The 9,406-nt window shown below is 36.8% G+C and overlaps 1 non-coding gene across 1 annotated transcript; it reads left to right on the top strand.

Moving 5' to 3' along the window:
* The first annotated feature begins 7,677 nt into the window (after positions 1–7,677).
* On the top strand, positions 7,678–7,759 carry Trnas-aga (transfer RNA serine (anticodon AGA)). The gene has a single exon. It is a non-coding gene; the product is annotated as a tRNA-Ser (tRNA).
* The last annotated feature ends 1,647 nt before the right edge of the window (positions 7,760–9,406 follow it).

Raw genomic sequence — 9,406 nt, 5'->3', positions numbered from 1 at the left:
CGACACTCGTAGAAGTTTTTAAGGCACTCTCCAAGGCTTGTTTTAACATTTTCTACTCGTATCGTTTACACTACCCTTACGCGATCGCCAAAACAGCTGTTGCACCAATTGTGCAGCCATGTCAGGTTATGGAACCGTTCTAACCACCAAATTTTTTTTGAACTCTCTTCTTTTACAAACTATATTTCTCGCTACATAATAGTCACTTAATACTATTTTATATATATGAAAATGAATCCTCAGAATCTATATCTTTCTAAAAGTATAATATAAGTCTCAGCTTGAACTGTACTCGCCATTAATAGTTACGGCAGCAGGAACACACAACTTTTTTTTACTTTTTTCGTGTTTGAACATGGTGAACAATAGTACTGACGATTCGCCGGCTCCGTGTAAAAGTTGTAATAAACTAATTAAACGCGGCTGTCCGGGTATATACTGTGAAGGCTTTTGTGCAGGATGGCATCACCCAGTTTGTGTTGATGTTAACGAAGACAGTTATGATAAAATAAGTGAATTATCTGAACAAGTGAAGTGGTACTGCAAGTCGTGCTCGGGTAAGGTGGACAAGGCGATTGCCAACGCTACTTTAATTGATGAAATCCTAAACTTACGTGGATGTGTTGATAGATTAGTAAACTCTGTAAATGACTTAGTTTCTGACAATAAAAATATAAATAGGTCGATTGAAGTATTATCTGCCTCTAATAAGAGGTTATGTAAATATCTTGGTGATGGACCTGAGACTACGGTAGTCAAGAGTATAATTGGGGGTAGCAATTTCAGCTCGTTATTGACTTCAGCAGTGGACGTCAGATCCGGCTCAGGAGTGAATCAGACTGAGACTTTTGAATCTGAATTGGATTCAGGACCTGTGCCGAAGGGTGATCAGACTGAATCTGAATCCATTTCACTTGTAGCACTGAATCCATTTGACATTGACAACGAATGTTATGATGAGCAATTTCCACCAATTCATCAAGTGAATAAGGATGGGATTAGAGACAATTCGGATTGGAAAAGAGTCCCAAAACGGCGAAATCGAGGTCGTGGTAGTATTGAGAAAAGGAAGCTAAATGAACCAAAAATTGGTACAAGGACTGACTTAGCAATAACGTCGAAGGTGCGTGCTGCTGAGCGGAAGAATTGGCTGTTTGTTTCGAGGTTATCGGTTGATGTTAATAAGGATGACATCGTGGATTATGTAAAGAGCTATTTAACCGACATTGATGTTGACTGTGTTGAACTTAAGCCTAAACATGATTCCTATAAGTCCTTTAAGTTAGGCGTGAAGACTGAAGACTATTCTAAAATTGCTGACTGTGGTTTTTGGCCTGTTGGGACCCTTGTGAGGGAGTTTGTCGAAAAATCTTCCAGACCTATTAAGTCTAAGACTTTTTTACCGAGACTTCAAATGAATCCAGGGTACCGGTAGTGAATTTAAATCTCTGCTCGATAAACATCCAGTGTATCAAAAATAAAATATTAGAACTGGAACTTCTGTGTGCACATAATAACCTGGACGTGCTTTGTGTTATGGAGCATTGGCTTCAACCTGATGAAGTTCAATTTTATAGTTGTATTGGGAACCTCAAGCTTGCCTCCCATTACTGTAGGACTAATTCTATTTCAGGTGGTGTTGCCCTATTTGTGAAATCCGGGCTGAATTTCACCTGCTTGGATGTAAGCAATTTTTGTGAGGATTTCGAGGGTGAGTTTGCTGCTGTATTACTACATGATTTGAACCTTATTATAGTTGCCATGTATCGTTCACCTAATGGTTCGGTTGATCGTTTTTTCGAACTGCTTGAACTCTGTTTAGCTTTCTTGACTACATTTGGCCTGTCGGTGGCTATAGGTACAGACCATAATATAGACCTACTTAAGACAGGAAGGGATTCAATGGACTTTTTAAACACCCTCCGTAGTTTTGGTTTTTATAGTAGTGTTTTTGTGCCTACTAGGGAAAAATCATCCATTGATTCTTTCTTAACAAATATTGACAGTTGGAACTATGTTGTTGTTGTCAGTGATGACATAATTGCGGACCATAGGCACATTTTCCTTCAGCTTAAATGTACTTGGCCTATAGTTCAGGAGGATCGGTCAAGCAATCTGACTAAATCTGTATCATTCAGATTATTTAATGAGACTCGTTTTAATGTATTTTGTGACGACATTGCGAGTCAAGTAACAGTGTGGTTTAATGAGACTTGTGGACTCCCAGCAAATGATGCATTTAACAGTTTCTTTCAAAATTTTAAGGGTAAATTTGATTTCTATTTTCCTGTAATACGCAAGAAAGTAGCTTCACGTGACGGTGTATCTAAGGACGGGCCTGCAAAGAGTCATGTTAGTAATTGGTACACTGATGAACTTGCTGACTTAAAAAGGCACATACTTCTTGTTCATGATATGACCAAAAGTAGACCCGGTGTTACTCCTTATCTTCGGGAATTGCGGAGGAACTATCGTCTAAAGCTACGAGAGGCGAAGCTGGCTGCAGCGGCTGATAAAATATCCAGGGCTGCGAATCCGTGTAAGGCTGCTTGGGACCTGATCAACAAACATGGAGCTGGTTCCTCGGGTGTTGATGGCAAGTTTGCTTCTGCTGAGGAATTCAACCACTTTTTTGTAGACTCGTTGGCTGATATTGTAAATGGGATTCCTGTAAATGAGTTTAATTACATAGATAGCATTCCATTGGCCCATGTAAATTTCCAGTGGAGAATGGTGAATGCATTAGATATTGTAAATACTGTAAATAGCTTTAAATCCTCTAATAGTAAGGATATTTATGATATGTCGTCTAATTTTATGAAAAGGATTGTTGTTTTGATTGCTCCAATCTTGGCCCATCTGTTTAGCTCCTGCCTTCTGCAGGGTGTTTTTCCTGATGTACTGAAAGTATCTAGAACAGTGCCAGTATACAAGAAGGGCCCTAGGGATGTAATGGAGAGTTTTAGACCGGTGTCTTTAATACCGGTATTTGGTAAGGTATTTGAGGTGATCATGTTGAATCAGCTCTGTGACCACTTTGAGGGGAATAACCTCCTTGCCCCTATTCAACATGGTTTTCGGAGGGGAAGGTCCACAGTTACGGCTGTGGATTCTCTCCTTCAAGTAATCTTGGAAGCTTTTGAGAGCAAGTCGTCAACTGCTGTTCTTTTGTGCGATTTATCTCGTGCGTTTGACTCTGTTCCTCATGACAACTTAATTGAGAAATTTAAGAAGTATGGCATTGGAGGGAATGCCCTCAAGGTGGTGCAGTCTTATCTAGACAATAGATATCAGATTGTAAGTTGGAATGGTAGCAACTCGAGTGCCATTGAGGTCAGATGTGGAGTCCCACAGGGCTCAGTGTTGGGGCCTTTCCTTTTCATTGTTGCCATGAATGATCTGTATCATTGTGTTTCTCATGAGATGTTGTTGTATGCGGATGACACTACTTTGTTTATGAACCATCCTGATCCTTATATTGCATGTAATAATGTTGATGTGCTGTTTAATGCAGCCTCAGATTGGTTTTCTGGTAATAAGCTAGCACTTAATGAGGGAAAAACACAAGGAATATTGTTTAGCCTAAGCAAGAAAGTTCATGAGGTTAACACAGTTAAGTTGTTGGGTTTCACTTTGGACTCTGAGCTTGGGTGGAGTGATCACATCAATGCCCTTTGCGTAAAACTTAGTAGAGTCACTCATTTGCTTAGGAGGCTCATGTGTGAAGTTCCCCTTAATTTTGTGAGACTCGCTTTCTTCTCTTTTTTCCAGTCACACATTTTGTATGGGACAAGGCTCTGGGGTCACTCCCCTCATGTTCAGAGAATCCTGATATGGCAAAAAAAGGCACTGCGAGTTATATGTGGGGCACACTATCATGCTCACTGTAAGCCATTGTTTGTTCAGTTGCAGATCATGACAGTCATTAATGTGTATATTTATCAATGTTTAATTGCCATCAAGTCTGAGGAGTCTAGCTTTGTTTAAAACAAGGAGGTACACACACATGATACAAGAAGCTCCAATAGCATACATTTGACTAGTCATAGGCTAAGTTTGACTCAGAATTGTTTTCCTGTTTCAGGCATAAAATTTTTTAACAGCCTACCCTTTGAAGTCCGTTCCTTGTGTACCTCTAAATTTTGTACGGTCATAAGAAAATGGTTGGTATTAAATCCTCTGTACAAAATTGAAGATTTCTTTGAGGCTATAAGGGCTAAGCCCATTTCACCTGGTATGTAAGTTTGCTATTTTTGTTTTGCTTGGCTTGCTGACTTGTTTTTTTATGCATGGTTTGCTGTGTGAGTTTGCATTTTGTAATTTATTTTTTGGAATGATTTTATTTATTTATTTTAGCAGTTAAGTTATTTAATGTATGAGACAAAGCCTATTGTACATTTTGTATTGAATGGCGAATAAAGTTTTTGAATCTTTTTTTTGAATCTTTTTTTTTAACAATGGCCGCGACGCGTTTTGCGCCTTTGTTTGTGTTATGTTTATTGGATCTGATGATTGTATAGCTGTTAAGTTATGTACCGCAATAGTTTCATTATACAGAAATGCTATTTACCTATTGTGTACTACTCTCAAAAGTTGTCAATTAAAAAATTAGTGGTTCTAAACAACAACAAAACCATTATACTCCTGATTATACTTATCGTAAATTTAAAAAATATAATTTTTGGTAACATTTTGTCAATTTCCGTGAAACTACTACATAGTCTCTTTGTAGAATGCATTTTTCTGCACAGTTTGACATGTCTAACGTATTCATATGACTTTTGGTTCTTGAGATATAAGCTATTTTGTGCGCGGCTGCCCCCCGGGCGGCCCCCCAACTTCACCCCCTCCCCCCATGTTATTAACCACTTAGAAATGCGACAACATCGATTTTCTTCATCTACTAGGTACCCATAGCAACAATCAAAAGTCAAATTTCGTTACACTTTTATGCATGTTCAAACCCCCTCAGCGCCTCGACTAAGCTGTTTAAGTTTCATATTGTTGGCGATGTTAGTGTTAGTTTGTTTACTGATTCAAGATGAGATTTTATTTTACTAAACAAAAAAATAGACATTTCGATATCTGGAACTTGCTTTTGGTTTTAGGTGGGAATGATTGTTTAAACATGACTGTTCATAAAGTTTTCAAACTGCCTTTTGCTTAAACATCGCCAAATAAAACAATATACCCGCTTCCGATTTAAAAGTAAGATGACAAGTCTGTTAGTAGTGTTCAATGGAAACAGGTAGCGTAACTAAGTCGATGGTTAAATGATCTTAGAAATAGTTAATGATGGTATCTAACAAAAGGTTTGACGTTAGTAACAAGACCAGGGTTTGGACCGTTCCCTTTCAAAACGTAAAAAAATTCGTTGGAGTAGAAACACACAAATAAGTAAATAAAATAAATAATCATAAATCAATTATATGTAAGACTGTAATAAATAGGCTGCTACTTCGAATCGTCATCAAAGAAACAATTATATCAAAGCTAGAGTATAAAGCAAAAACGAATTTCTGTATTGTAACAGTAATTAAAATACACATTGTGATATAAAACAGCTTCATCTCTGTAAGAAAATTCGCTAATATAGCTAAATCCCAGAATGACCTAACATATTCTAAATAAACATCCCCTAAACATTTCTTGTCTGGGTAATTGAGTGATAATGATAATTGAAAGTTGGAGGCAAAATAAAAGACCAGGGGCTGGGCCTGGCTGGGCCATTACCCTCCAAGAAAACGAATCAAATCTGCGGGACAAATACACGAGCTAGAAAACAAATGTATGAAATCGTAGGGCGCACATACAGGTATGTTCACTTATTTAGACATAATTAAAAAAATCTATATTTTTTCAAGTATATCAACAACGTCCAACACCTCATAAGCAACACAAGACCAACCAGATCAAAACAGATTGCAGCCCGAAATTAATTGTGGGTGGTCAACACGGACACCTCATCAATAGAATTTAATTTAGGCTTTGACGCCGGTTGCATTGTTTGCCAGATCAAGGGGTGCATCAGATGCATTATGGTGCATCCCCGGTGCATTGTTGTCGTCACGCGCCGGGGTGAGTCATGCTATACCCTGTTGAACGGGTTGGTTTGCTTGGGGTTGATCAGTGTTTATAATCTTTTCGAGTGCAGAATGAATTTTATCTTGGTTACAGTTCAATAAATACGTTCAACAGTCTTCCAATATTAATAGGCAAGCATGTTTCTTGCAAAACCTTTTTTTCTCAGCCTGTGTACATCGCAGGGAAAATCTACGACTGTAAAGATATTTTCTTGTAGATGTAAAAAAATAAGCACACAAAATGAATTTATTTATTTTTTTTATTATATCATGGTCCTTATGTGTTGCTATGCTGGTGACGAAATAACAACGAAATAAACAGAAAATAAAAACAAATGGAAGAAATCTCAATCATCACATGTTTTATTAACAGCGTGGGGGTGATAATAGAAGTCTGTACATTACATATGTTTTGTCGAGTTTTCGACCTCTGGACGACCTCTAGTTCACATTGAATCAGAGTCAAACTATATTTGGGTAGGTATTTGGGTATTAGGGGAACAAAGTGGATAGGTTTAAGGTACACATGAAAGTATTAAAAAAAATGCTTAATAGCATGCCGACTAAACTAAGGCTTGGAACTTAAGGCTTTAACTTAGGTCGTTAAAAGAAGTATTTAAAGCAGGAGATTAAAAAACTTCAAAAGTCCTAATTTTCATGATGTATTAATGCACGTGTTTTTTAGACTCTAAGAACAACTACCTACTTCCTGAAATTGTTTTACAATTAACCCTTATTTATCAATTTCAACGACAATCAACATTTATGATTTCAAATGGATATACTGTATTGCAAAATAACCCGCCAAATAAATGCTCTCCGTAACATGTTCCCACCAAAATGAAATACTCTGCGACGACCGTAGCCGACTGGCTGTCACCAGAATGAAATAACACTACGTCACGGCAAGAACTTACGGTAACAACCCCCCCCCCCCCAGAAATAACCCCCCTTGTGGCGATAATCGTCCGAAAAGCGTGGAAGGCCTTGATTGATTCGGAGAATGATCTTTAATGCCTAAGACCCCTCGTGCAACGCTCTTTCTCCCCCAGATTATCGAACAACCGATTTCGAAGGAACCGGGGATAAACGGAACAAATATTGTCAGAGCCAAATATTTTTCTTCCATCTCAACAGTGATTCTGGTGAGTAATTCAAACAAAAGACAAATAATAACAAAACTTTTGAGAAAATTAATATTTTCCGGAGAATGTTTTAATTAGATACGTTTTGGGTTGTTATGGTATTACTTAACAAATATGTCCGCGACAACCTTCGCAAAGAGTACCGTATTAAATAGTTTCAATTGAAAATAATATTTTGTAAAAATCTAACGAAATAAAGATCCAAACACAAATTGATCTGTGGTTTAACATAGTACTATCAAGGGATGCAACGAAATATGTTTTTTTTTTGCCAAAGCGTGTTTCAAATTGTTTTTACTTTACATATTAGTATTTATTAAATAGTAGGGACTAAAATGTTTTTTTACTCCCTACGGAGTAAAAATATCTCCGTAGTATGTATTATTATACAATAGACCTATAACTCATCTATATCGTTAAGACGTTAAAGTTAACAGTCGCTCTCAGCAGCAGTCGTGGCCGAGTGGTTAAGGCGTCTGACTAGAAATCAGATTCCCTCTGGGAGCGTAGGTTCGAGTCCTACCGACTGCGAAAACATTTTATTGCACTTATATTCGAGGGTAAGAAAAATAATATAATTTGACACTCAAATTTTAAAAGGTTTGAAATATTCTTAAGTATTGTTCTCTAGTAATTTACATATTGAAATTAATTATTACTTTAAAGTTTTTTAATATGATTTACGTAAATTGGTTTATTCACATCCTGAACTACTGTATGTGTACGAGTACCACATAACCTTCATAAAAATTAAACTTTCTCAGATATTAACTCAGCTTTAACTATTTATTTTACATAAACATAGGTGAAATCTATTACAAAATATATACAAAGTAGTGGAAACCTCAAACCTCCAAGCGATGAAAATACACCTTTTTGTTTTCAAACCATTCACCTCATCAAACACAAATTAATTTTCACCTTACACTGATTGAATTAATCTCAATGGAATTCAAACGGAAGCAACGTGCGCTTGATGGTATTAAATCGGATGCATCCGCTAATTTCTATTTTACATCGGATTATTGTCGCTGCCCTTTCAACGCTGCTTTGGCGTGTTGAAAAATATGTTTATCCAAATGCACTCACTAATACCTGAACGTATGATCCGATAGGAGGATTATACCCTGTGATGGGTCATAACTGACCTGGGGGTAGCAGGGTTGGGTTGATCCCTGTGACAAGAGGATAAAAAAGCGCAATGCGTTCGTTTTCATAAAGCACTTTGTGTGCTTTGATCGTGTAAAGTGTAAAATATTTCGTACTGAACATCAAACGGATTTTTTGTACTTTTATTATTTATGAACCTTAATCATTGCATAACACCTTTAACTATGTGGATGCAATACCTGTGAAGTGGAAATTATATTCCCATGTTAGACTTGTATTAAACGTTGACTATAAATTTTAGTTGAAGCTACCACTGACAGATGGTGTTGCTGTATTATTTCTCAGTACCAGGGGGCCAAGATTTGCTCGGGAAAATCATTATTATTTTATAAGGGTGGTCCTTTGCTCATCAGTGTTCATTCAAATATAAATCGAATAGGATACTAGTGGTAATTGGCATGGAAAATTGTTTAATTAAGCCGCTACGTTTCTTTAGTTGGATGTTGGCATGTTGTTTCTCTATTTGTCACTACTCACCACCTTACTTAACTTAATCCTTTATACTTTTTATATAACATAATAACTACTATACGATTACCATTGCCCAGTTATGAAGAACCTTTGCATGGTTATATGGCCATTAAGGCTATATCCACCTCCCGCCAAAACCGCAGCGACCGAGAAAACCGCGGGAATCGTTAAACCTCTAACCACAGGGGAGCCTACCTTAAACACCTGGTAGGGTGGAATGAATGGGAGTATCCTTGATCTAAAGGTTTCATCAGTTTTTTTGCCTAAAATATATAATTAATTTACCACTAATTATTTATTTTTAAAAAAAAGCAATTTATGTTATTGTTTAATATTATAAATGAGTCAAATAATTTTCTCAAAAAGTTTGACCTGTTTTGAGTTGTATTATTGGATGAAAAAAACGTGAATCTTTCTCGGTTACATTTTTTTTTTTTACTGACCAATATAGGTAGTCGAATTCATAAAACTAATCGGTTTCATTGAATCATGTTATAATAGTGTGCTATCCAAAAACCTGTATGAATATTTTATATT

This window comes from Macrosteles quadrilineatus, unplaced genomic scaffold (assembly GCF_028750875.1).
Source record: "Macrosteles quadrilineatus isolate MER2022 unplaced genomic scaffold, UCM_ALF_1.0 Scaffold_4__1_contigs__length_99947679, whole genome shotgun sequence".
In the NCBI taxonomy this organism is placed as follows: domain Eukaryota; kingdom Metazoa; phylum Arthropoda; class Insecta; order Hemiptera; family Cicadellidae; genus Macrosteles; species Macrosteles quadrilineatus.
This window is presented reverse-complemented; position numbering and strand designations above follow the sequence as displayed.